We start from the raw sequence: 27,604 nt of genomic DNA on the forward strand, positions 1-27,604 counted from the left end.
ACACTACAATTACACATACAAGCACTTCTCACCCTATATACAAACTCTACCAGACAACCTAAGCCACTTGGTAGAGATATATTGGCTGTATCGTCCCCACTTCGGTCGGGATAGGCCGGTCCTGCAGTGGACACTCAAACGGCTGATGAGATGATATATATATATATATATATATATATATATATATATATATATATATATATATATATATATTTCATTACAGCAGATAAGAATAACACGATCACAAATGTCAAAGTTTTCAACAAAGTTAATATAGCAAGTGACCATAGAATGGTTGGTTGCACAGCGAAATTCAGTTTCAGAAGTGAAAGAAGGAAGATGATTAAAGATTATAAGATATGCCCAATAAAAGTAAATGAAAACAAAGCTTAGCAGCCTTTCAGTTGAAAATAAGGAACAGATTTCAGGCTCTAAGTAATGCTGGATGTGACACTGATGAGCTGAATGACAGACTAACAAAAGTGCCAAGAGAATCAGCGGAGGTAGTAGGAAAACCCAATACAACCAAAGCCAGGAAGTATTCAGAAAACACACTCGGGCTTAAAAAAAAAAAAAGAAAGGAAAGAAAAGTAAAAACAAAGAAATGAAATAGAACGAGCGGAATTAAATAAGCTTACCAACAAAAGACAAAGAGAAGAAAAAGGAAAGAGAAACATGGATCAGATCAGAGAAACCATCAAAAATGGAAAAAGTCTGAAACAGGTCCGAAGTAAAATGGCACTGGGAAAGCAACAAATGACATCACTGAAAGACAAAAACGATGAAGTCATTAAATGCAGAGATAAGATGGTGAGGAGAGTTGAAGAATTTTACAAACAACTGTATGCATCAAAGACCATAGTACCAATAGCTAACTTTTCAGTTGATGCAGAGATAAGATGGTGAGGAGAGTTGAAGAATTTTACAAACAACTATATGCATCAAAGACCATAGTACCAATAGCTAACTTTTCAGTTGACACAAGTGAAATAAGTGAGGTAACACTAGACCAAGTAAATATTTCTCTCAATAATATGAAAAGAGGGAAGGCTCCGGGAGAAGATGGAATAATAGCAGATTTACTGTTGGATGCAGGGGTAGAAGTACAAAATAGGCTTGCTCACATATTTACTCAATGTACGAAAAAGAAGAAAATTCTCCAAACATGGTGTAATGTAACAGTTATTTTACTTTACAAAAAAAGTGACTACAAAGATCTTAGTAACTATCGACCCATTAGCTTATTATCAGTCACTTACAAACTCTTCACTAAAGTCCTTACGAACAGAATAACAACAACTTTGGAGGAAAAGCATCCTCGTGAACAGGCAGGATTCCGAAGCGGGTATTCGACTACTGATCGTCTAAACACAATGAATCAGCTAATTGAGAAGCCTACAGGATATAATATACCACAGTGCTTAGGTTTTGTTCATTACGAAAAGGCTTTCGACTCAGTGGAGCACATGGCAATTATAAATTCATTGCTAGAACAAGGAGTGAATGAGAACATTATTTTAAAACTGCTCAAAAACATACATAAAGAGGGAACTGCTGCAGTTAAATTACACAAGGACTCGGAAAAAATGAAGATTGAGAAGGACGTGTGTCAGGGAGATACAGTTTCACTAAAATTATTTACAGCATGCCTAGAAAGCATTTTCAGAAAGCTAGACTGGGAAAACAAAGGAGTGAACGTAGATGGAGAAAGACATTTGCAGAAGACATTGTCCTAATCTCAGAAACTGTAGAGGCATTGCAAGAACTGATTTTATATATATATATATATATATATATATATATATATATATATATATATATATATATATAGTATATAAACACAGGATTGAGTATGAGCTCCTCTAACGTTGTGGACTAGGCAACACATGCCCCATCCCCGTCTCTCTCAAAACGGGCTCTGCCATGGTGCAAAACGGCTGAAGGATGAAGAACCTGAGCTCTGTCTTGTGTTTCCCTTCCACACAGTTCATTCACATGTCACTATAAACTCATGTACACCTCAAGTTCAACGTATTATCCACAATCGTTCTTCCCTGTCACAACACTTATTCTTTTGTCCACCCATCTCTCCAGGTACCTACACATACACTCACACAACGCATATCTCGTATTGCTACTGCAGCTGCAGGTGTAATGATTAGCACATCCAGCCACATCAGGAAAAACACGAGCTTGATTGCCAGCAGGTCAGAGTTTTGGACAAAATTGTGTTTCCTCTCTCTCTGTTCACCTAGGGGAAGAACTGGAAACTTGGGTGTAAGATCTACTGTGTGCCGTATTGCAAGGCAAGATTTGGACTTACTAAAAAAATACTGTCTGCCTTAATGACCATTGTGTGTGTGTGTTTTTTTTTTTTTCTTTTTTTATGTGTCCGACTCTGGGCATAGCCTTCACAGTCTGCTATCAAGGCCCAGCAGTCCTCTACATACCATGCACCTCTACATGTCACTATTCGATAAGCATTAATCATAAGCCTTCTTCTTTGTCTTCTTGTTCATCTTCTTCTTTCTTCTTCTTCTTCTTATTATTATTATTATTATTATTATTATTATTGTTATTTTTATTATTATTATTATTATTATTATTATTATTATAATTCTTCTTCTTCTTCTTCATCTAGGCTATTACTCTGTCACCTCACTCTCATAAGAGTTGTCATACAGGAACTGTTTTATTACCTTATTATATTAATTACCCTTAAACTCTGTGACTGCTACAGTTTCTCGTGACTGATGAATACCGCGTGACACAAGACCAAGTAGAATTCCCAGGTTGAACTAGACGCAAAGAGGTTATTCGTGATAGGTTTTGCGGCCTATATATGCAGGGATTTCTTTCAGTTGTAAAAATCTTCAATTATTAGACTAAATAAAATACCCAAGTATCAGCGGCAGTAAAAGGGTTATTTGTTTCTTTCAGTGCACCTGCCACTTCCTCCCTCCTGGAACCTCTTCACTCTTCTTCATCGATTTTATCAATGTTGCCAAAAGACTCCACTCTCACGCCATCACTGAACCTTTCAATTTTGCAGATTACCTAACATCAGTGCCTCTCAGCTTCTCAGTCCGGTAACTTATTTTTCTTTGCTTCCTCCAGACGATTTTCTCAACTTTGGCGGAACCATTTGTAGTAATGCGGTTAGAAAAAGTGTCCATTAACTCATTTCCAACCTGATTTCTCCCCTAGGTTCAATAAATCCGCTTAAAGACAGCAAAAATAAAAGCAATGAGACGTCATCGGATTAAGGAGTTAAGTACCATCACTTTACATGTCCCATATTCATGTTCAGTTTTCGTTCCCACTTCCCGCCAGATTTGCCAGGCCGTCTCTCCAGCACTCTTCACTCATTCTCAAACAGCAGAACATTAACTGCAACTAGGAGGATAGATAAATCATACACTCCTCCCTCCAATTTCACCTTAATCTCCCTGGCACGGTCTTCTACATCACCTCCCCATTTACTAAACCCATTTGCACACTGAATTGCTAAAGAGGCATCACACATCCCTGTCTCAGATGTTAGATGGAATTCCTCACTAAACTGTCGAATCACATTTCGTAGTATTTGTGTTCCATTATAAATGCATTGAATTTTTGTTGCTGTCAGTAGCCAGTTCCCCACTCCATTGTGTTCTTAGGTCAGGTGGTTAGGGGAGTGGTCTGGAGTCTGAAAGACGCAAATTCGATCCCAGGACGAGGCAAGGAACAGTGTGATAATACGAATTCCGTTGAAACAGACGTCGCTGATCTTCATCATGACCCACCGATAAGTTATACATACATCCCTGCCAATACTATCACATAAGCCCTAAATGAGACAACCCTAGCATTCATTCATCATGGGCTATGGGTATTAAGACCCAAGTGGTGATATGAAATGATATGTGGCACGAAGGATTGCTGGGGTTTTGGGAGAGGGGCAGAGAAGTCTATGCCCAGTGTCGAAATAGAGAGAGAGAGAGAGAGAGAGAGAGAGAGGCATGGAACGGTGGTATTGATTAAAACTGAGAGTGCAAAGGTGTGATCAAAGCCCTACATACTAACGGGCATTTATGAACAACCTGCTGTTTCACATATTTATTATCGTCAAAAATTAAGGATATGTCCGCAAATGATAGACTTCTGCAGATATCTGATTCAGCCACCATTCTTTCTGTTTCCCCTTCATCTGTTTTCCTGATTAACTTCCCTGTCCTCGTTTTCTCCTCATGGTCAGCCTAATTACCCAACGAACATTCCTTGCTAGTGTGCCTGTGTTGTCGAGACCCCAATCTAACCTAACTTAGACCAACCTAACCCACTGAAACCCAACCCAACTCAACCCAACCCAACCCAACTCTGCTAAGCCTAGCCTGAGCAAAGCCGAGTTCCGGTAAGCTAAGTTGACTCAACCTATCGGTCTAAACCAACTAAGCCCAACCTGAAACTAAGCCTATAGCAACTCAACCAACTTAATCCAACCCATCTTCAGCTCATGTAACCTATTCAAATCTCCCAATCAAAATTAACCCAACATTGCCTGCCTGCATGACACATACCTTTCACACAACCTTCCTCCGCAATGTGGGTGTCGACCAGGCCCCCCACCATGACAGTCAGTCATATCACCAAATTACAATTTAACACATTCATTTCAATGGTGTATTATTTTACGATATTTTTGCAACTACCAGAGGAACGCATTCAATCTTGGAATTATGTCTTGTGGTGAATGGACCAGTAAAGACTATATCTAACCCTTCCAGTTCGAAAAATCTCTCCCAAGCTGGATAAAGTGGTCTGCAGGTAGCAAAAACATGCCAATTAAATTTATCACCGGATTTAGGGAGTTGATAAAAAATGTGTGTGAGTGGCATATGTCTGTGTGGAGCTGGGTCAGATTAGTGGCTGTCACTTGAGATTAACTCCCTCTCCCCCACTGCCGACCCTCCCCTCAGTCCTGAGTGACGGCCGCTGAGCCCTGGTGCCTGACTGACGAGCGTGGACATTAGGACACAGAGAGGGTACACCCGCCAGCCGTAGTTTCTGCATACCCTCTACATCCATCCCTGGCTCGAGAGAAATCGTAGCCAGGATATAACGCTGTTATAGCTTTAAGGCGGTATTCTGAATCTTTGGTAAACTGCACTGGTAACAGTTCTGTATGTCACTTTACTTAGGAAATATATTACAGCTCTGAACCACCAACAACGGGCCTTAGTTCGGTGTGCAGCACTGGCTGCAATTTCTTTTCAGCCAGCAATGGAGGCAGAGGGTGATCAGAAGAAGTCATGGCTTATGACTGTTTTGTCCACCATGTCGGCCCACAATACTGCCTGCATATGACGGTACGAGCAAGTTGCATTTGCAGCGATGGCTGGATATAATTATTCTCCCGTAGTTGCTAGGCCTGAGAGGTCGAGCCAGGAATCCTGAGGTTTGAATGATGGGTGAGTGTCAGGGCTATTTCGCTGGGCAAGCTGTTAATAGTTCTGTCACACTCGTACCCTCTCTGTTTATAGTCTTCTGCATCCTATTCGTCACACCATCTTAGGTGGGAAAATAGGTCGGAATGACGAGGATGTAGTTGTTACTTGTATTTTAAACAAGTAAGGGATATAGATACTATAAGTGCCGGATTTTGATGTATGTAGACTGAAATATTATACATAAGTATAATACGTTATTAGGTGTGCTGATATTAAACTTCCGCTGTGGCTGCAGGGGTGAGAGTGAGGTGGTGGTGGCTGGGGGAGTTAATATGATATTTAGTTTAATTATAACACATATCACCTTTCACTTACATTTTTTTTTTCCCCACCGCAATATTGTCTATCCTCTGTACTGTACATTATGTTACCTTCAGTAAGTACAGGATTTCACCAGAATGAATGTGACTATTATACTCGTATAAACGATATTTTACGTGGAGTCCAGGTAATCCATGTTCCCTCACTTCTCTGCAAGAATAAGCACCTGTTTGTGGTGTGCATCATGTGACGTTACTCATTAAATCTTAAAGCATGTATATCAATTTATCAACAGCCCGATTTCGCATACCGTGAGGGGTGGCCGCGACAAAAGAATTCTAAGGTATTTTCAGTTTTACTTTGTGACGACCCTTACTCCCACGACACACCAGTCTCCTGCACATTCACTTTCACCTTGCTCTTGACCTTCCCCTCCTCCCTCCGTCCACTCCAACCATGCATCATTTTTATTAGTCTTGCGATTGTTATTCACTTCTAATACTAAACTATCTTAAAATTTCCTTATAATTTGATTTGCAGCACATCATTATCTCATCCACATTCTCCATTATTCTGGTCATTTGTCCAGGCATCTCTTCATATCACTCTCAATACATATTTAAGGTAACTTGTTTCAACACCTCTCACCTTTTTTCCGACACTCTAGAATCGTCCACACATAACGTTTGTAAGGCAGTGCTTGGACCAGTCTGTTGTCCTGTAATACATTGTCACTCTTACATTTTTGTTTCAGCTTATTAATACTCTCCATGTTCTAACACTTTCCATCCTTACTGTCCTCTTTCTTTCACCTTACATTGTTCATTGTATTGCAGGCTTGCCCCAGCACCGTAACAATCTCCATGCTAAAACCTTTTACTTCCTACCACCAGTCGTCTCCGTGAAACTTTCAAGCACCATCACTTTTTTTTTTTTTTTTTAATGTGTCCGACTCTGGCCATAGGCTTCACAGCCTGCACTCAAGGCCCTGTAGTCCTCCTACACACGATACACCTCTTGTCTATATACATTTAAAAAATACTTTTAACTTACTTTGCAGACATTATCAAATTCATCTACGGGAATTCGTAACATCCACTCTTAACCTTCCATTCCTAATTCATCATCTGCAAACAGTAATGCACAGAAGTCCCACTCTTTTTTTTTTTTTTTTTTTTTTTTTGCCTACTCACCACCTCCATTATTTCAACCATATATACACTGAGCATCCCTAATCGATACATGCCGGGACATTAATCTCCTATCTGTGTTAACACCGAGGCACGATGCCATTACACAATACATATTCATCCGTAATAAAAATAAAACACACACACACACACACACACACACACACACACACACACACACACCGCTCGCTGGTAGAGTGGTAACGTTCTCGCTTGCCAACTGGTGGACGGGAGTTCGCGCCTCGCTCAGGTTGCGAAAAGTTTCACTGATGAAGTGGGTGGTTACTGTCCCCCTCGAGCAAGGGGACTGGTGTGTGCGTGTGTGAAGGTCACAGCCTTGCCCTTAGATGGGACTATATGAGCTCTCAGCTCCCTTCCGGGAGGGTAAAAGCTGACGGTCACGACCGTCAAGTGATCCTGATCGACCCGGTGAATCACACACACACAGTTTAAGGATAAAATGTGTAATGAAGGGTTCAGTTTGTCAGGCAACAAACGTTACCAATATGCGTCATCCCTGCCTCGCCCCAACACTTTTCACCGCCAACCATCACCTGATCTGATATGCCTCCTCTCAACGACGTCCTCCACTGTCATCCTTAGTAAAATTCCTGGGTGTATCAACGCGGACGCAGGGAACCTCAAGTTGGTGTCTGCAGCATTTTAACTGTTGTATATAACTCAGTTGAACAAAAGCTTCTGGTGTTGATATTGTGAAATAACTTAGCACACCAGCCGCAGGGAAATTTTTGTATTCATTTATTTGCTTGCTTGCTTGCTTGCTTGTCTATTGATTTAATTATGTGTTTATTTTTTATTCATTTTGTGGGGGTCATAGGGTGGGATGGGGAGAAGGTGCAGACTTTATGGTGTTGCAGGCACTTTGTAATTACTGCTACCTCGCTTGTTTTGGTGTTTAACCTATATAGTGTTGATGGTGGTCTCTTGATACACGTACTTAGTCATACTTGTTGTCACACATTAAATTCGTCCCCTTTTCACACAGAATACCTTCCACACAATACATAAATGCAATTACAGTATTATCACACACACACACACACACACACACACACACACACACACACACAGTACCTCCTCATTACATCCACGTCACATTACAACAGGTTCTTCACTCATACCAATCAGTGCATCATATCACCGCATCCCACCCCCCACACAAACAATTTAAGGGAAGACAACACCACGGCTTTCTCCAGCATCATCCACTTCCAGTTTTCCATTAATTCCCTCAGTGATCTATCGCTGAACCCCTTCAACCCGCTGACGTTTCTTTATTATGTTCTTGAAGTGCCTCCAGGCGATTTTATTATACCCGTGGGCGAAAGCGCAGTAGGGTTATGTATTTGGTCTCCATTTCTCTGTGAGCAAGATTATGAAATACTGTATACATATATATATATATATATATATATATATATATATATATATATATATATATATATATATATATATATATATATATACAAGAGTATATTGCACAGAATTGCACCAAATTTGGTAAAATGCATGAGGAAAACCTCAGAGAAGATTATCAGTTTTTGGCCGAAAAGGGTCAGAGATCAGAGATCAAGGACAAGGCCAATTTAAACCGTTGTGATCCGATTTTTGACCAAACTTAGTCGTTGGGTTAAGGGACAGGAAACGGTTAGCGATTCTGAGAACACTCGGTCGAAGTTAATGATCACAAGGTAAGGTCAAATGTTCGGCACTTTGGATCAAACTTGGTGGATGGATTTAAGACAGCAGAGGACGAAAATATTCTGTTCTTTTTTTTTTTTTTTTTCTAAACAATACTGTAGGTCAAAGACTTAGGTTGCTGGGAAATGTCTGCTTAAACGTTTTCGATCGGATTTGAACTTAACTTAGTGCATGGGTTGAGGGTCAGGTAAGAATGAAATAATTTGACGTTGAGAGGAATCAGTGAAATGCCAGGAGCACAGAACAGGGTCAGTGGTTCGACTTGGAGACCTTTACACGACCAGTGGGCACCTGTCGTGTCCCAGCACGCTGCTCATCAGTTTTGAAGCATGGTAACGAATCACCTTATAAACAGCAGATCAAAAGCAGGGAAGGTGATTGATTTCATTACGTCTACATGATCATTTTCCAGCATATTTTTCATTACCATGCTCCAAAACCACAAGCGTCCATTGACCGTGTAGAGTCTACAAGTCCTTCTACACTGTAGATGGACTTTAGTCCGATTGTATGACGAGGGTGTTGCGCTCTTTGCGGGCTTCTTGTCTCGACTGGGACAGACTTTTTGAATAGGTAATGTTAGACAGAGCCTTCAATAACGCCTCCGCAGGGGCATGTCCTAGCAAAATGTCTTATAACTCATTAGAATAAGATACTTTTATGAAGTCACCGTATCGAAGTGGTCACCAGTATGTCATTAACCTTTCCACAACCATAACGTCTTTTATAATTTTTTCTTCTTATCACAAAACTATTTTGTTGGAAAGATTAAACATAGCTATTATATACCCTTCCACTGCAAGAACTTTTCCCTAAACTGAACACAGTCGTCTGGAGGTAGTGAGAATGAACCCAAACAAGACGTCAGAGTGCTAATGGGGTTGACCTATGTATAGGTAAATTATTAGAAGGAAAAAAAAACACTCGCATACAAAAAGAAAAATGTTATAGACTGGCTTGCGTGGAAAAGAATGCGTTGTAAAGCATATGATAAAAAAACGAGACGCCGCCTGAAAGGATCCCAGCTCATGCCTCCACCCAGTAAGCCCCATCCTGATCGACCCATATGACTGTAGGCTGTCTCAAAAACCAATGCACCAACGGGCCTATTACTGTATTTTACTGATTCCTACGTAGGCATGCTCTAAAAAAAAAAGGAAGCCTTCATGACTGTAGACAAGGAGGGAGGCGATGCTTTATATTGTGGAGGATAAAATAGAAATAACAATAAAGGAACTTGGAAGAGAGAAATGTCGAAGTCTGCGACGAGAAAACTGATGTGAAACTGAGTGAGTGAGGTGGGAAGGAGGGATGAATCAACGAAAATAAATTGAAACAGGAAAATATCTTATGCGAAGAACTTTCAACCCTTCGAAGGAATGGCATTCTTTTTTTTTTTTTTTTTCATTCCTGCTGTCTCTATACGCTTTATTGCATGTAGAAGAGACATTTCGTACTGTACGGATAAGATATAACCTTCATCGGAGACTTCCATACAAGAGATCTTTCCAAAGCTTAATAAAATTGTCTGTACCGTAGGCATGAAAGAATAAACCAGTCTGAAAAGCCACCGGATCCCACATGTAAAAAATAGGTCATTATTGCAGCATATAAAGAAGAAAAAGGCGTGAAGAAATTAGTGTGAAAATATTTTTGTAGAAAGAAACTAAGGTGGCGGCGAACGAGGCCTGCCAAATAGACTGAGGACATGGATGGGGAGGGCGAGAGTGAGAGATGGATGACTTAGGAAAGTGTTATATAACTCCTTCATTGTGGTGGCGTGTACTGTATTTTATTATTGCTGCCTCCAGACGATTTCATTTAGCCTAGAACGCTTCTCGAGCATACATGACGGGTATGTCTGTTTTTTTTTTCTTTTTTTATGCCAAAAAAAGAAGAAGAAGAAGAAGAAGGAAGCCAAGTGTACAAACTTGCAAAATGTTTTCTCTTCCAGGAAAACTTAACAAAAGAGAGCCAAAAGTATAATCTATTTATGCCATGATCCCTGGACATATTGTGTTTAAAAAAAGGCTGGAGGCCATGGACAGATGCGAAATACAATAGTGACTGAAGAAGATATTTACAGAAATAACCAGTTGCATATATAAAGGACTGAGTACTGTTTCCATGTCGCGATAGCGAATCAGGTATTGTTTTCAATTTTTCTGTGTGTCTGTGTGTCTGTTAGCACGATAACTTCGCAACCGCTCAAAATATCATTAAAAAAAAAAAATCAGGCGTGTAGTAGGGGAAAAAAATAGATCACGAGTTCGAAATTGGTGAAAGTAGATCAAGGTCAATCTGTTACCACGATAACTTTGCAACCGCTCAGGGTATCACCACAAAATTTTACAGGTGTGTAGTTGGGATGAAAATCTTCCACCAGTATTGTTTTCAGTTTGTCTGTCTATGTGTCTGTGTGTCTGTTAGCACGCTAACTTCGCAACCGCTCAGGATACAGTATCACAAAATGTTACTGGTGTGTGGTAGGGATGAAAATTTCCTATTTATCTATTGCCAGACGCCTACGAGTTCGAAATTGGTGAAAGTAGGTCAAGGTCAAGGTCATATTCCGAACCGCTCCAGATATTTATCGGCTCGCGGCTGGTATGATTCCCCCCTTGGGGTGACCTCTATTTAAGCTTTGCAATTGAGAATAGAACAGAAATGAAGCGAGAATTCGTTGCTAGACGCGTACTGTAACACCCTCGTAAGCCGGACGGATGCAAACAGACAGTTCAGAAAAAGCAGTAATAATTGAAACAGCGATTGTACAGGGAGAGGGATGCAACGCTACAGCAAAGAGATAGGCTAAATGGAGTCAGCATGAGTAGGGGAGTTGATAAAACGAAAAGTCTTTGATTTCATCATGTTCAGAAGGTTTCTGTATGGTGTACTCCGAACACATGAGAATTGTACTTTACACAGGGGTGAACAAGATCCCTATGAAAGTAAGCAACCGTGAGGCAAAAAAAAAAAAAAAAGTCAGGTCACCTCACCCAGTCTCTGGGTAGTGAATTTTGCAAAGGAAACAATATGATCTTCCTGTCACAGGTCCCGAGGAAAAGAAACGCGAAGAATATTAAGAAATAATGAATAACTGAACCGATGTTGAAAAGCAAGATATTCTAGTAGATTTTAGTGAATTGACGGATGGAGGAACTGATTTGTTCTTATGTAACAAAGATTAGGATTCTTTTAATCTAATTGTATAATACACGTCAGAAGCTGGGTGTACCACAGCCTCTCCAGTGACTGAAAATAAGTATTGTGTTGAACAGTGTGATAAACCGGGCTAATGTATGGCTCGGCCCCCAGTACAGGTAGGGGAAAACTGCAAACAAACGAGCGAGTGTGATAAGCAGACAGAAAAGCAGTGAGACCAAATTTAAGATGATTATGTTAAATTTAGAATATTTCTCCGGAAAATCATTGGTTTAGCATAAAATTTAGCATTCTGTCAAATGTGACATAATTTTGGCATAATCTGAATTTGGAATTATTTTGTTATATTTTACATCAGATATCAAAGTAAGCACTAATGTTAGCAAGTATTACACTCCCATCTTTTTCAATATACGGTATACTGCAACACTTGATCAGGCTACCCGAATCAGTGGAAAAGTCGCTACATCTAGATATTTCAGTTCTTACATTGCTGCAAAATTTATTACCTAGCGCCTGGTGGAACTTGGAAAATATTTTTTCACTCATAACCCCGAAATTTTTTAAAGTGCAAATAATTAATGGGCCTCACAAAGGACAGATATTTGTTTTATATGAACATCATGAAGGAAAGTGTGAAACAATCCTTACTTTGTTATATTTTATTAACTCTCCTCCTCTTACTGGCTCTGTTCAACCTCTGTCTCTTCACCGCACTGTTGCATCTTTATCTCTTGTCTATCGCTGTTTCAATGGTCACTGCTCCTCTGAGCTGTCTGCTTGCATCCCATCACCTTTACGGCGTGCACATAGCAACCGTCTAGCTGCAAACTCTCAGCCTTTTCTGTCCAACACTCTAGTGCAAGAGTTAACCATTTCTTTCAGTACTTCATGTATGCAACAGGTCAACCTTCCGGTTTATCAGCGAATTTAGAACAGGAAATCACGGGCGATGGCGGGTGGACAGGATTACAGGCTTATAATGATTTGGGTTTATACAGTTAACAACCTAGTAAAACCATATCAATCTTTAAAACTAATAGAAAACGAACGTAATAAGAATAACGAAAGATTTAGCATAATTGAAGCCAATCTAACATAATTTCGTCCGCTATCTAGCATATTCCTGCTCTAGAAATCTGGTCACCCTGCAGAGAAGTGAAGGGTGGAATTATCACCGTATAAGTGGATTTAGATTTGCAACGCGATTGACGAGTACGTCTGTCTGTTCTATGTAAGGAAGAATGTGTTGGGTTAGAGGTGATGGTGGCATGCGTCTTGAGGGTGCTTGTTTGCGATTTATTGATACTGTTTATGTAGTTTGTAAAGCCGGAAGAGGCCTGGGGAGTGGCTGAGTGTTGTTGCAAATGCCTCCCACATTTCATTGTGTAAATTCTGTTGTCAGTTTTATTTTTAATTGCGGGAACCTTGTAATGATGTCTTGTGTGTGTGTGTGTGTGTGTGTGTGTGTGTGTGTGTGTGTGTGTGTGTGTGTGTGTGTGTGTGCAGTAGAGGGGAGTGTGTTTGAGTGAGTTCCGTTGATTTACGTGACGAGCAACCTCTGGTGAAAAATTTGACTTGTAGTCTCTGCTGTTACCTTGAGGGGTATAGTGTTTATCTGCACTAAGTATGATCTTGTTAAATGTTGCAGTGTGCCTGTCATTGTTGATGGGCGTGTTTAGTATGCGTAAATGTTGTTCTGTTTCTTCGGTGGTTTGTTTTATTTGCTTTCTTGTGTACTGCGTATGTAACGTGTGATCACTATGATTTGATGTGTATTCCTATGGTAATAACGATAAGAAGGTGAGGTGAAGGGAATCTGGGTAAATGAGTGGAGTCTGTGCCTCCATGACCAAAAGAATAAGGCTTAGGATTTATGTTATTAATTCAGTTTTTTACCAACTGACAGTTTTGCTGTAGAATTCAACCCCCACCTATCGAATATACATCCAGGTCCCAAATCCTGTTGCGTGAACATGAACAGAAAGAAAGTAAACTTTGTTCAAGAGTCTAACCAGCCCAAGGTTCAAACTTGGATTTTTCCAGTTACGTGCTGGTTGTGATACCCATTGCACCACCGATTCACCAGTCACCTAAGCTCTCTTGACAGTGTTAGCAGTGTAGTCTTCTTAGAGAAAGTCGACGAAGGGTTGCCTGCAGGCCGCAGTCTGCAGCAGAGTAATGCCACAAATACTGCTTATTAACCTCTGCTGCCAGGGACGTATCATCCTACGAAACAGGATGGTACCATTTTCGGAAATACCCTATACCGTTGCGTGAGATTCAGTCTGTGTATGTGTGTGTGTGCGCGCGCGCTTTAATTCCTCGTAGCTTGTGATGAATTTGAAAGAAGCTTTCCAGGTGAATTCGTCGGATTACTCCGAAGGACTTCCTCTATGTACAGTATTCCAACCATGATTTTTAGGGGATCAATCCCCTCACGAAAAAAAAAAAAAAAAAATCTCAGAAGTAAAGAAAGGAAAGCAGATACGGCTCTGATATCTTAATACAAGTTGTACACTGAACTCAGTGATTCTTTGGGGGGGGGGGTCAGTCCTCTCCTCAAAATAGAATTTTTCAGAAACAGGGAAAACATTAGAATGAAACTTACCTGGTAGGTTCTTCAGGTTACTTCGGACGTCTTCCATTACATACAATATCCTACCATGAGTTTCAAGGGGGTCAGCCCCCTCATCAAATAAAAAATTCTCAGAAGTAATGAAAGGAGGACAGATAATATTATGGCTTTGATGTTTTAATACATGTTGTACACATGATAAAAAAAATAAAAAGTATCGGTGCACAATTGGCCCGAGACAATTTGACGCCGCAGACGATGGACTCTAGAAATGTTTAATGATTTTTCCCCATTGTTGTCAAACTTGCTTAGGCTACATATATATGTCATACATAGGTTTCATATGACGTTTATGGTTGATATTGTTACTGGATGCATATTCAGATGATAATCATTTAACTTTCCAAGTGTTACACAAGCCATATTGATAATCTCAGATACCATCGTACCCTTCCTGCGCGATACTTTTTTTTTTTTTTTTTTACCGTGTGCACAATGGACCCTCATCCGCGATGCGATATTTGGGGAGCGTGACTCATCCCCCTCCCGAAAATAGAAACGATTGGAAGTATAGGATATCGAGCATATGAATTTCAGCGAAATATGCATGCATATCACAAGACTGGCAATGCAGTTCTCATTTCTTCTTCTTCTTTTTTTTTTTTTTTCAGAATACCTAGGAAGAAACTGCACATCTACTTTATTTTTATACTTGGTTCCGTTAGACAACTTATTACAGCTTAACAGAGACTTTTCGAACTGGAAGGGTTAGATGTAACCTTCGTTAACGACTATACGATTAAAGATCCATGCTAAGCAGAACAGATTAATAACGTCTGGGGTTAACTGGAAAATAATTGTAGAGTCTTGGTGACCATGCGAGAGACACCAGCATCATTGCTATCATTATTAATTCTCTCAGAGCCCTAGGACGCACTTTCAGCTGAATAAAATGATCTGATAGAGTTGTCCCGACTACGAGAGGGTTTGGAGTAAACACGAGAATTACTGGAGAGACAGAATAGGTTAGCGAGGTAAACCTATGAGCACAGGAGACAATGATGTATAAGATTGACCGAGGGAGCCAGAGTTGTATGGATGAAGTCAGGCATGTTGGATCTCTTTGTGAGGGATACGTGCAGGGTGTTGTACACGTCGCTGTAAGTTAGTATGGTGAGGAAGATAGTTAGTTGACCTGGTGGATCGATTAATGGAGAGAAGAGTCAGAGATGAGGATGAATCAGGAGTTTATAAGACATACTGAACACTGCCAGACTCATATGACTCACAGCTGAGTAAAATCGATTGTCATTGGCTGGAATAATATAAACGTTCCCATCATTAAAGATTTAATCGAATTCTGTCTTTTTCTTTTTTCTTTTTTTTTATACCCTGGCAAAAATCTCAAACTTTTGTTACTCTAATCAGCAAATAAAGTTAATCATTTCTCCATCCAATTCTTCTGGACTCCTACCGTTTACCATCCATCATCTCTTGCTCAACTTTTACTCTCTTCGTTCGGTGGCACACACTCATTTTACTTTTACAGGTACCCGACGATTCTTTCAACCTTGAAAGAACCTCTATTCCTGAAGGTGTTGACGGAGACTATATTTAGCTTAGCGCAATTCGAAGAGCCAGTCGTTAGATGAATAAAACTGTCAAAATAAAGGCGAAGTAAAATAAAAAATACCTCTTTGGGTTGAAATTCTTGATGCAGTCCCTCGCCATCACGCTTCTTTTCATTCCCAGAATTACCTCTTAAATCGCTTTCCTCTCCTTCTTTCTTTATTCCCTCCGTCAGTCTCTCCATTCATCACCTTATCTTTAATTACTTGATCAAATTCCCTGCTTTTTTTCCCTGCTCCCTCCTCATCTGTGAAATGTCATGGGATTTGATTACGATCTTCCATAATAGTCTCTTGTTCTGCCCCGTTCTTACATCCACTGTGTTCTTCAGTGACCTCTTTTATCAGTTGTATATTTGTTCTCTCTCTCTCTCTCTCTCTCTCTCTCTCTCTCTCTCTCTCTCAAAGGGCGTCATCATTTTCATTTAACTCCTTAGCGGGTAGGTCCCTCACAATGAAATTGTTAGGGGCATGATTGAAGTCAAAAATAAATTCCGAAATAGATAACCGAAGCTGTATTTATAAATTCTTTCAAGCTCAAACTAGGTATATATAAGAGTGTTTGTATATACATTTGTGTTCACTCATTCAGCTACCAAGCACTTGACAGTCAAGTAAAATGCTTATTAAAATGGTGAAACAGGGAAAAATGTCTCTGTGTCAACCATTAACTCAGCTAACAGTTGCGGGAATTTCATAAAATTTTAAGCTGGTTAGGTTCCATAAGTACGCTCCCTACTTTAAAGATATATTTCTATCTATTGCATCCATAGGTTTGTGTCTTATTGCCTGCCAACTCTCTCATATTTATCTCCATCCATCAACTGCGTTTTCATCCCCGTCGGTAAGAGGGTTTCTTTAAGATTCAGATTACACAGACTTATAAGAGAAGTATGGCTGGATTTTTTAGGATGACTCTGCTCACGTCAGAACGGAGGTCATTTAACACTCTCAGGCTCTCGTGACTCTCCCGCATGCGAATCAGGTCTTCTAAAATAGACAAGCAAACAACTAGATCGCTTGAGTTGTGCCGAGGGAAAACTAACTTGGGTAATTCACCGTCAGTATAGAAACATTGTCATATTGTAGATAAAATAGAAGGTATGAACCTGTCAGCGTGGCGGACATGCTAACTCTGCAGGACTGTCATTTCCTGCAACTGAGCAAATCGGTGTAGCTGGTGGCCAGAAAAAAATATTTTAATCATATTCTGCCATTTAGCCCCTTCAGTCCCACGGCGTATATTTTATTTTTACTATATTCAGACGTCTTTGCTTCAGCTTAGGGGAAGGTTTGCAACTGGAAGGGATAATTATAAGCTTAACCCTTCTACTGTACAACTGAATAAAATCATCAGGAGATACCAACACTAAAGTAAGCACACGTCACCAGAGTGCAGGTTAAAGGGTATATCTTCATCATCATTATCATCATCATCATCATCACCAGCATCATCATCTCAAATCGTTTCTCCTTACCAACAACTGGGTGGGTAGGGTCAAGCATAAGAGCAAAACTAAATGTCACAGCTAGGTCGACGACTCATCCATTCACTTAATAATCAAATTTTCAACATTGACTTTTTCACCTCAATATATATATATATATATAGTTTAAATATATATATAGTTTAAATTCGCGCACGAATACCTATTTGAGCATTTTCACACTTTCATCCACTCTTCTTACCGCCTCCATACTCAGTCATCCATCTCTTATCACGGCCTTCATAACGCCGCCCACTTTTCTTCTTCAGCTGTGCCACTCTACACTTCCTTTACCTGCAGTATATACCTTTCTTACCTATCAATGCATCGAGGTACATAAACTCTGTAATCAATGAAAATTTTCTCCAGTCATCTGCACATTGTACTCAACAGCCATCACGTTACTCTTATCTACACTCAACATCAGACCTAGCCGTTAGGAACATTGTCGCTAAGATCCTGTTCAAATTGCAGGTCTTGTCACTTCTGGAGTTTGTGTCCCAGTGTTACGTTCTATCAAGTGTCATTTCCCTCTGGCATTTCCTGTAATAATCCCCTGTTGTTTTCTCTCTACCTTTTACACCTATTTCAGTGCTTTCATTTAAGTATTTCTCTCCCTAACACACACACTCATTTCCCAACGCAGATTGTATAAGAAGTCTGACCAGTTTCTTTCTCAAACAAAACTTAAGAAACGACTTACATTTACCATCTATCTGTTTTCTATGAGAGAAATTACCAAAGCATTTGCGGTTAAGTCAGAAGTATTAAATTTTAAATAACCACTTAATATCCTTTAATCAGGTGTCGTATATGACACACCCACGGCGGTGGATGTGACTGTCAGTTACAGTGACGCTGCACGAACGAGGCTAAACAGATGGAAACAACAAGACCTTGTAGGGAAAAGGCAACAGAATTTAATGTAGATATTCAACTTTCGCAGTTAATGGACGAAGTAGATATTAACAGAGAGCAAATGAGCGAAAAATTCATGAAAATGCTGAAGAAAGCAGCTGTAGAAGTGAGAGGTTGGAAACCCTGAAACAAGAACACCAAACACGGAGGCAAAAAAAAAAAAAAAAAAAATATATATATATATATATATTAATAAGGACTAAAAGTAAGTACCCCTAATAGGAAAAACGAAGACATCCAAAAATTAAACTTGTGAAGGAAACTTTAACGAATGGAAGAAGCCTGAAGGAAACCAAAAGGAGGCAGGGTGTAAGAAAAATGCAGTTATTTGAGAGACAAAGCTTTGTAGTAGTATATACAGCTGTGACCGAAGAGTCGATTCAAGAGAGGGAAGCAACAAAAACAGCGGCTCATTGCATTACTTTAGCAGTAAGGAAAATCTTGAAAGAGATGAAGTGCAATAAAGCAAGAGGTGATGCTGATCTCACAACCGATCTTATAAGGTATGCACGTGATCTTGTATTAAGGAAACGAGCAAAGCTGTATACGAAAATACTTAGACGTCAAAGCAGTTCCTAAGTTATAGAGAGTGTGTCTTATAGTTTTGCTCCACTAAAAAGGCGACACAAAATACCATTCAGGTTGTCTTCCCTCTTTAGTTAACTAACTCTCCACTTAAGTTCTAACAAATCAGATTAGTTCTATTATTGTCAGCAATAAAGTAACTGAAAACTTAAGGATACTGCAAACCACTGGAAACGCCTTTTACTGGTTGTGAGAAAGCATTTGATTCAGTTGAAACAGCAGCAATGAAAAGGGCAATTCAAGGACAAGAAGTACAAGAAGCTTATGTTAAGCACTAGAAGGCATTTGTAGGCACTGCATCATCATAAAACTCAATAAAAAGATATGGCAACACCAACAGAGAGAGAGGTGTTGAATTAGGTAAAAAAGTTTCACCCAAGTTACTGTATACCTAGAGGTGGAAACCGATAATTCTATTCTGGGATGGCAAAGGAATGAACAAAAACTGTACCATTTCTTCACATATTTCCTCTGTTTCCTTTCTTTTCCTACTTTCCTTTTTCTTGCATCAATTTCACTTCAACTACTCTGATAACCTTTAATTACCTCCGCCAAGTAGGTTATGTTTTCACCCCTGTCCGGTTGTTTGTTTGTTGGTTGGTTGGTCTGTGAGCAAGATTATACAAAAACTACTGGACGGATTTCCACGAAACTTGGTAGAAGTATGAGCCTTGGCCCAGAATAGACTCCAATAAATTTTGGTGCGGATCCGGATAAAGGTACGGATCCAGGATTTTTTTTTTTTTTTTTCATTAACATTGGGAGATATAAAGGTACGGATCCAGGATTTTTTTTTCTTTTTTTTTGCTTTCATTAATATTGGGAGATAGTGTGTTTTTCGAATTTTCGTAAATTTTCGGTGAATATTGCATGGATCTTGATGATAAAAATAATCAGGCATATTTAGGAAGTTGGTATCTACGAATGTGTACAGTTTGGCGCGGATCCATATAATATTCCGGATTAGCGGATTAAATTAAAAGGAACTGCATGTTGGGCCTTGGCGGATGATTGCGCTCTGCTGGGTGCCATTCTTGTTTTTCATGAATTTCGCGGCGTCCAAACTCCCTCAGTACATTTCTGGCAAGATCCACCCTCTTCTGACAACACAGTTTCATTAAACTCAGGGTCATCATCTACATGGCTTTGTAGGCTAGGAATACCCTCTCCTTGGCGATTTAATCTTCACTTTTCAGCTGATTATCTTTCTGTATGTTACTTCTGCACAATATGTCGATGTTAAAGGGAGTATCAGGGTGAAATATGTGAAAATTATTGGAAATCAGAAAAAAAAAAAAAATGTACGTTCATGCAGGCTTTCTGAACAGCCGTCTCACCTATTGCGACAATTCGTCGATTTGGGGGGAAGGTAATGGGTAATTTTGTATGGGGAGCCCGTCGTAAGAACACCAGTCAAGTGCACCATATATGCTATTAGTATTTTTTCCCCAAAAATCAATGTTTTTACTATTTTTTATGATTATTATGATGTAGAGGGGTAAAAGAACAAGGTTTGTATGTCAAATGACAATCCTGGACCACAACTGTGGGTATGAGTTATCTTTACTTCTGTATCTTGGTGCCCTCTGATACCTTGAGGGTATTAAAATTTTATACTTTGGAGGGAATATCTGTTGCTCTATCGCCTTCAAGGTACCAGGTACCACAGTCTGTTTAGGTATAAATGTATATACATACCACGAAAAAGTCATAACAGCAGCATTACAGTTCATGTAACTTTAGGCACGCGTTTTGAAAAATTTTAATTTTTCACATTCAGCAGCTTTCTACGTCCTTAGCATTAAACCTAGGATCATGATTTTTGTCAACCTCTTAAACATTAGTCTGTCTACATGAAAATTACTTTTTTTTTTTTTTTTTTTTTTTAATCGCGTGTATTGGGGGTAGGGGAAATGTTCAAACAGCTGAAAAAATACAATTTCAAATAATTTGTTTTGTTTTTTTCTGTATTCACGGAAACGTCTATTGAAAATCTGGGATCATTTTCGTGATGCTTTGTGTAGGGACTATATGATAATCATTTCAGTCAAATGGATGGAAAATTGTATGAATAGGTAGATTTTGACACATCTCGAAGATCGATAAAAATCATCAAAAATAACCAATTTACATTTCTTCCTCCAAAGTATAAGTCCAGAAAATTGAAAACATGTCCAAATTACGTCCCTTGAAAATACTGTTTCTGGTAAATTTTTCTCTGCTCTCCGACCATTTTCTGTGTTTCACCCAGATACTCCCCTTAAAGTAATAAATATAACATGCAAGGACTATGAGGGTGTGTGCAGGATAAATCACGAAGGAATTGGTGTGTGAAGCCTCCTATGCCACCCAGGATATGAGCCTCACACATTCAACAGCAGGCAGCTTCACGTGCATCACTCATGTAACTCACACTACTGCCTTCCATCCTTTCACCAGTTCATTCCATTCATACTATTGCTCTGGTCTGGGGAAGCCAGTGGTGTATTGCTTTATGCATCCAGCTCGAAACTGGTAGAACTCAAGATCGTTTCATTACCCACTCACGTAATCGGCAACTGCCAGTCCCATAGATGGCTTCCTTGGAAATCATTGAGGCGTGAAACTAGGCTATCATAATTCAAAACATTTAAGGGTAGGAGACAAACCTACGTCTCTGGTAATACTTGATATGACAGGAAAACCACCAGGCATCTCCTAGACTCAAATCCTAGCATGTCACACCTCGTTCCGACTCGTGAGTCCCACCAACATCATTGCCAGGTCAGACTACCAGAATTAATTCCTTTATTCCATGTCGTATTCTAGAAGACAGAAAAAAAAAAAAGTCTGCTGTGATAATCCTCGTACAGTCGACAGGCATCAGTCCTAAGCCTTCTTCTTCCATATTCTGTTTTCCATACGTAAAATCTGGCAAAACTAAGCCATCATCCAGGAATTCCAATACATCACATCCACACTCTTACATCTGAACAAACTTGGCGATCAAGTGGATGGATCACAAAAGTGGTCTGTTGGATGAAAAAACGAGAATATGATCCCAGACTGGGTCAAGGAACGATTTGACGATCGAATTTCATTAAAACAAAATTTACTGATCCTCCACAATACCCATAAAAACGTCCTCTCTAATATCAATGTACTAGTACTGAATGAGATACTCGCAGCATGCAATCAATGCGGACGGTGGGTATACTGTAAGCGCTGAAGTTCACATATAAACGTGTGTGACACGTAGAAGGACTGTTGAACTTTAAGGAACGAAATATCAGGTCTATGTCAAGAGTCTCAGTCTAACCTATTTAAATTATAAAAGTGATGAGAGCAACTGGAAGACAGTACTAGAGTACATCTGAAGCCATGACACCGCTACCATACAGTTGCCTGTGGAGAAAGAGGCAACACCAAGAACGAGGGGTTTTGAGCACAGTTTCAGCAATGAGTTCATTTAAGCCACAAGGTATTTACTGAAAACGTTGAAGGTTTGAATTAACGCCTACTGACTACACGAGAAGCATCAGCCAGTCAATTTACATTTCTAAGTCTCAGTCTTCCACTAGAACATGAACAGCGATAGTTGATACTACACTCCTGGGAGTGTGAATTCTTAGAAGTTACTTTAGATATATGCCCACCGACTGTACAGTACATAGGCCAGTAAAGCGGATAATTACTCTGGGTTTAAAATGTGAGTTAGGGTGAGCCTACTAACTTTATCCCACTTCCACGTTAAAATTTTTCAGGTATCACCGTCCTTGATAAACGATTGAACATCCTTTGATTTTCTTAGATACAGTAACTTTGTGTAGGAGCTGCAAGATGTAGGGTTTAAAGACGGACATACGGTGGGCTTAGATGAAAAATGCTTCAAATTAGTGGCTCACAATGAAGTACGCTTGGACGCATTTCCTCTGTGGTGGTCTGGCACAGGATGATGATGATGACGATGGAGATGATGATGATGATGATGATGATGATGATGAACCAATGAAATGAGTGATGTAAGTGAATTGTATAAAATGCTATACCCCAATGGAGAGAATAGGAAGCCAAAAGCCAGGATGACAGTATTTGAGATGATACGTAAAGTGCAAACGCCATAACCGCGGCAAAATAGGTTACCGGTGCGTAAAGAAAGACAAGAGTGCAACAATGGACACTGGGATCCAAATGAAATGTAATAATGATAAAAACTGAACCGAGAATTAAAAAGAAAGCGAATCTCGTCCTACGCATGACAGCAAAAGAACAGTGATTTTAATTGACTTTTATCATCATAAGACGACTTTAGTAGTGACCTTTTAAATAGAAGAGCTTAGATATAGCCGTAACTAGTGCCTTCACAGCTGGATGTCCTCCCTAACTTGAGTAAAATCATACCAACGCAGGAAGAAAAAATGGAAAAAGTCCTCCGATTGAAGGGATTAATCATGCTTGGCACGCAGCCACCACAAGATTTACAGCCAAAGTTCGAGGAAGAGCACACACACACACACACACACACACACACACACACACACACACACACACACACACACACATATACACACACACACTGGTGGCTGGATACCATGTGAGGATAGTTGAGTGTAGCGGAATGGCGATATTACAACTGTCACCTCGTCCAAGCCTTACACATCATTCCCGCCCAACACATCCAAACACTCTTCTGTATTATTAAGAGCGGGATTCTCGGTGGAACAGGAGACATCGCAATGCCTCTTCCTCTGCGATTTATTAGTATTTTATGCCTTTTCATCCTCTCGTAGTCCATAGTACAATTATGGACTGAAGCGAAACCCGGTAGCTAAAGAGGGATACCAGCGACCTCTGACCCCGAGATCCCGAACTGAGCTGCAAACAGATGAATTTCAGCTCTGGTGGACTTCACAGTATTTCAAGTTTCAGTTACGATCATATAAAGTCACAGGACAGCCTTGTAGCATTTTTTCATTATATATGGGAGAGATTTATATCGCTACATGTAAATATTGGAAGCCATCTCACGATGGGATCTCTCCACCCGCGTAGCAGGAAAGTTTTTCCTCGGCATATATTTTTACACCTCCGCTTCTGATCTGACGTGAATTCAGGATGTAAAACACACACAAATATATAAAGCTAGCCAGCCAACCTCTCAACTGAAAACATTACCACTCCGCTCACTTCGCAACGTGGGTGGCAAGCGAGCGGAGTGGTAATGTTTTCAGTTGTGAGGTTGGCTGGCTGGCTTTGTTTGTGTGTGGGTAAACAAGATAACCCATGAAAGGCTTGAGCTATCAACATGAAACTTACAGTTTATCAAGATATGGCCAAAATCTTGGACGAGTTCGAAAATGGGAATTTGGGGTCAAGGACAAGGTCACCAAAGATCATTTCGTTGACCTTTGGCAACTATTTTGGTGACCTTGACCTTGACCCCGAGTGCCCGTTTTCTAACTCGTTCAAGATTTTGGCCATTTCTTGATACCCTGAAAGTTTCATGTTGATAGCTGAAGCCGTTCATATCTTGTTTGCCCACACACAAACAAAACCAGCCTGCCAACCTCACAACTGAAAACATTACCACTCCGCTCGATTCCCAACGCTGGTGGTAATAATCTGCAACACAAATAATGTTTTCATAAATTTACAATACTTGTATATAATTATAAAAATGCAGGGCTTGGATGACCTCTTTACTGCAGTTTTTATTCGTAGTTTCTATTGCACCGTATTCTCTCTCATAATCACTTCAAGCTATACTGCAGCCGCCGTTCTCCTTTCTGCCTTTTAGTTCATTTCTCTGTCAGTATTGGAATAAGCTTTATCCACCATCAGAATAACATTGTTTTCATTATTAACTTTATTATCCTGATAATACCACATTGTTGAAAATAACCCCATTATAGTTGTAGTAACAATGATAGTAAAGTGCAACAAGGTAAATTAATATCTGTATTCATCATCATCAATATCACCACCATCATCACCTCCAGACCTCTTTTCCCACCTAAGGATGAGGTGAGGTAGGCTCCAGACAGCAAAGGGAAAAAAAATCTGATAGAAGGGAAACTAAACTAACTCTCCCAACCTGAGTAGTCCACACTCATTCACTCATCCTGCAAGCCCAGAATCCTGACTTCACCTCACAGTCATAAACCTCAACACTTAGGTGCTTCTTACCACCTGTCTGCTAGAGTCAGACTTTCACTTTTGAGACACACGAAAAAAGTGCCAAACCCTTGTCATGCACTCCTCTGTATAAAGTTCTTCGAAACACCACCTACAGTCACTCCCCTAACCTCTAGCATCCTTCATACCTTGCATTTTCACACATCGCCTACCATACCTCTCCACTTCCTTGGTCTGCCGTGCCTCCTCCTACGTTCAGACTCGCTGAATATTCGCTTTTCACCACTCTGTTCACACACACATTCCTTCCACACAACCATACCATCTAATTGCACTCTTTTCGACTCTGGTGTCCTCAGGCTTCCTTACTCAGTATCCTTCAGGAATCTCATTTTCCCCATCCTCTCCAATCCACTCTCCGCACTCCACACACATTTTTCAGCAAGCCCATTTACACTGCTTTTGCTCTTGGCTTCTCATTTTCATGCCACACCATAGTCTCACACCCGTATGTTAATGTAGGTGCTAAAATTCCTTCATACAAGACTCTAGCAGTCACTACACTCAGATCTCTGATTTCTTATCAATGCCTTCATAGCACCATCCACTTTCCTTCCCATTGTCATTCTGCTTAGCACTTCCTTTGCACATTTACTTCTTTTTATCATCAGAGAATCCACGTACTTAAACTCTCTCTCTAGTTCAAGTTTCTCCATTCATCATAACATCACACTGAGTCACCTTCTCGCTTGGCAACTATCGCTTTACTCATATGTACATTTAATTTCAAGGCACGACGCTCACAGACCCTTACAGAACTCTGGATCAATTTACCAAGCTGTTATCCACTATTTGCAAGCAATGGTGTATTATTTACATACAAAGATCTGAAATATTCCACTTCACTACTTCACCACCATACCTCCATATTCTTTCCCTTCACATACAGTCAAGACGGTGTATTCCCCATTCTCTTCTTCTGCAGTAGGTTGGCTTACTCTGTTCCCTTCCTTCTTCATCTACAGTAATGTTGTTCCATCCCCTTCCCTTATTGATCTACGGTCACGACGCCCGCTCACTCCCTCCCCTCCTCCCGTCATGCTGCTCCACCCACGATAACACCGCCACCTACTTTCTCCCTCAGTTTCTTTGACCCTCTCTCTTTCCCTTACCTTCCATTTGTATACTCCACTCCTTTTCCTTCTGCTGTAGAATGACTCTGTCCCTATCCCTTCTTATTTCACTTCTGCTTTCAAAAAGTCACATCTTCACGTCACCCTGCCTTCCCTTCTGTCACACTCAGGTCGGTCCAATCTTTTTTTTTTTTTTTTTTTTTTTTTTGTGACCTTTCCTTCCAAATGAAGTTGGCTCTATCCCTGTACTTTTTATATAGTATCATCATCATTTTCATCATCATCATCGTTTTAACTATCTCCTAGACACAACTACTACTCACCCACGGGCCACGTCACGCCCACGCACTCTTTTCTGCTCTCGTTTTCCATAACAACATCTGTGCTGTAGCCAGTACACCACACTGTTTCATTTTCCCATATCTAAACACATGAGGTGGACTCGCAGTACCCAGGTGGTAGCATACACACACACACACACACACACACACACACACACACACACACACACACACACACACACACACACACACACACCAGCTCCTCTCTCTCTCTCTCTCTCTCTCTCTCTCTCTCTCACACACACACACACACACACACACACACACACAGAGGCAAAGCAAAACTTGCTCTTTTATTCCTCCCTTTCGTCCACGTCCACACTTCACCTCAGAAACATTTTATCCACGTACCTGAAAGGAATCCCAGAGTGAATAAGGGGTTTAAATGATTGCTATTAAATTTTGATAATGGTAAGTCAACACAAACGATCCCTCCTGAACCCAGCCCCGTCAACACACACACAAAAAAAATGCATCATCTGAAATGAACGCAGTGTGGCAGATGATGAAAGCTGTTTTGTACTTTTTTTATCTCTTCAGTCCCTGAGGTATTTCATCAGTGTAAAATATTTATAAAATGGATCATCACCAGGAAGAGGCTCACAGGCATTTCTATTTTGCTTATAGCCATTTAGTAGATGTCCTAACACTGCTTAGGAAAGGAAGTGAAAGCTGTGTCATGGCGTGGATGAGGGGCATTGCTTCAGAATTCCACATCTGTGTTATTTCACAAAATATACAGGTAGGATAATAAGAGAGAGAGAGAGAGAGAGAGAGAGAGAGAGGAACGGGTAATGATACGTGAGTGGCACAGCCTCCACCTCCTTAACCCCTTAACCATGGGGCATCACTTTCGTGACGCTTGGGAGCAAGGGATCATACCGCGGGGCGTCGCTTTTGTGATTCTGTGTTATTTTGAATTCACCCGGGCTTCCAAGTGGGGGCTTGTATCATCTATCAGTACTGCCAATGTCCAACACTAGTCAGCACTCC

This window comes from Coenobita brevimanus, chromosome 94, assembly GCF_032717465.1.
Source record: "Coenobita brevimanus isolate Jiangsu-jjx chromosome 94, ASM3271746v2, whole genome shotgun sequence".
Classification (NCBI taxonomy): Eukaryota; Metazoa; Arthropoda; class Malacostraca; order Decapoda; family Coenobitidae; genus Coenobita; species Coenobita brevimanus.